Source organism: Schistocerca serialis, chromosome 8, assembly GCF_023864345.2.
Source record: "Schistocerca serialis cubense isolate TAMUIC-IGC-003099 chromosome 8, iqSchSeri2.2, whole genome shotgun sequence".
NCBI lineage: Eukaryota > Metazoa > Arthropoda > Insecta > Orthoptera > Acrididae > Schistocerca > Schistocerca serialis.
The window spans coordinates 556,798,996-556,802,041 of record NC_064645.1 but is presented as its reverse complement, the minus strand read 5'-3'; positions in this window follow the sequence as shown (position 1 = coordinate 556,802,041).

Genomic DNA, 3,046 nt, shown 5'->3' with positions numbered 1-3,046 from the left:
GAATGAAGCTTCAGTATGCCCTACTTATCAGAAAGCGGAAAAAGACAATGCCACATTACCGAAGAATAAGCATATTAAATTCTTGTTACAAACTGTACACTAAAATTATGAACAAGATATTAATACTACTCGTAATAGCGGAAGCAACGTGGACACATTATTTAAAATATCAGATATCTTTGAACTTGGTCGGTTATACATACTGATTAGTGTGCTTCGTTTTAAGTAAAGAAAAGTTTGATTTTAATGAATGTTGAAATTTTTTTTCAATTTCTCCCCAGCGTCATGTTGTATTTTTAAGTGTTGTGAATGGCTGTTTCATTTTTAATGAATGCTTAAAGTTTCCAGCCAAGGCCATCTTAAATTTTTAAGAGTAGTCATTGGCTGTTTCAATTTTAACACATGTTAAAAAAATATTCCCGCCAATGCTATCTTACCACTGTCATCTTGTACTTTTAAATTTCCCACCAGCAAATCGCACTGAGAAAGGGCTTCTTGGGTAGAACAGAGGCCTGATCACACGAAGTCAAAAAGTAAACAATTTACGTCAGTTCATACCCATATTTTTACTTATACAGAAATTTGTATCTTGTGTTAGTTATAGAAAACCCTACAGAGAACTCTTCAAAACACATGGTATTTTGATAATTGCTTCCAAACGTACACATTCATAACGTTTGTTGTCAATAATAATATGTCTCATTTCTTAAAAAATAATGAAGAGCATTAATGTAATATATACTAGGACCAAAAACAATCTCTATAAAGACTACAGGGGGTAATATCAGTAAAGAAAGAAGGGAAATTTGTGGGTACAAATGTGTTCAACAAAGTGCTCGATTATATTAAATGTGTTAAGAATGTGCTATAGAATCTTCTGTTAAATGGTTGCTAATCCACTGAAGATCGACAGAGAAAACGTTAAAATATTATTTCATGTTAAGGGGAGCCGGAGGTGCCTATGCTGCCCATGTTAAAATCACTAAGTTTGAGGAACATTTATGAATAAACTACCAAATAGAAAAATTTGAATTTTTTTTACATATAGAGTGGTTTAGTATTGCAGTTATGACAGAGGGATTTTGGAGTATCTTTTGTAGTTTCCTTCCAATTATTTTTTTTATTAATGACCCAAATTTTTTTTACAAATAATTGCTTTATAATTAAACTGAAATGAAACTACTGAACATATTGCCAAATGGCTGTGTTACAATGTAAGTTTGACCACTAGGAGTGCTGTATAAAAATTTCATCTCTCTAGCTTGAGTGGATTTTGAGAAAATGTTCCTTATATTCGAAAAATTCTAATTTACAGGAAATAGCTATCAAAGTTTCTCAATACATTCCTGCACTATAGGATGGATTATCAGGGTCTTCTTCTTCATCCTCCAAAAGCTTCCTCTTCTGTCTTCTTTTCTGGCCTGTTGTTCCATCATACTTCATATGCCTTTCTCTTCTTTCTGCTTCTCTTATCCTTACTCTGTCAATATTTCTTAGTGCTCGTACAGTGTTCACTCCAGCTGAAAATCCTAATGCCTTCAGAACTTCACATGTCACACTGTTCCCTTGGTTGTAAGTTGCTATTGCATCATAAATGCCAAAGTGCAGTGTTTTTATGCTTACAAACACCATTTTAGGAATCACTTTCCAAATCAAATTGTTTACGCTGTCATTAGGATTCTGCATCTTTCCGTGTAGAAATTTGTGTAACAATTCTGGCTGTGCTGTCATGAAAAATTGGTTTTATTGCATTTATCACAGCTGCTGGCAAATCATGTTTGTGATCATAGTCCTTTTTTGCATTATATTTGCACCAGGAATCTTTTGGGCACAGGCTGTGTTCAGAGTATTCATTGGAAGAGGCAGTATGAAGGAACAATGCCCACACTGCTTTTTGCATGTCACTAACATTACTAGTATTTTGCCTTATAGCATACCCATAGTATCTCTGTAGACATTCAATCACCTCATCAGTAAGCCTGCCTCTCCCTCCTATTGTCTTTCCATCACTGATCTTACTTGAACCCAAAGTTTGTTTGAGACTTCGAAGCCGTGCACCCATACGCTTTTGCACATGCCCAATGCATTCCAACTTTTCAACTACAATTTCCATGTGGTTTCAGTTCCTCTATGGTCTTGAAACCTTTGGAGTCACCATCCCCAAGGTAGTATTTGTACCTAACGTTGTATCTGGGAACTGAACATTCAAAAATTTGTTTCACTCCATCCACTTCCATTGCTCCACTTGATCCACTAAAATTTGCCTCATGGGTTCCACTGTGCTCTCCTTTGATTTTAGTTTTGCACCTACAATTTTTCGATAATATTGCAGCATCTATCACTTTTGCACTGTCACCACAGGTAGCAGTTACAACCCCATTCAGGGATTTATGACCCCTCTTTTGCCAGGAATCATCTAATGCCACTACCAAATCCCTAGAACCACCGTTCATTTCTACAGATTCCTCCACTGCTTCCTTCATGGTTTTCAAAGCCACATCTTCAACAGAGGATCCTACCAGTTCACAGTAGTACCCAAATTTGCTTGGAGGCGATGGCAAGTTCATAATACCACAAAACAGTTTACCAGCAGCAGACCCTTTTCCAATGGACCGAAGACCATACACAAGTCGAACATTCACATAAAACACTCTAGATCGTCCATTTTCAGCAAAGAGACTGGCATGTGAATTGTAGAAAGTCACTTGATACTTGCAACATGCACAGATTATCTTCATCTCACAAGCTAAACCAAAGTGCTTTGTTATCTCTAGTCCCACTCCTACACTTGAACACATTTTGCACAGAACACTTTCTTTCAGCACAGCAGATAATAATCCAATATTCAGTACTTCGTTAATATCATCACTGCCACTAACATATTCACGAAATCTGTCACTTCCACGAGTCAGCTTCTTGCTAGAAGATGTGACAGGGCTATGGCCGGCCATGTGTTGCTTAGCAGAAGAACGCACTGTTTCAGTAATTGTAGTATCGCAACTTGGTATTAGTGTTAATTTTCTTTTCCCTACGTTCTCCCTCTTCT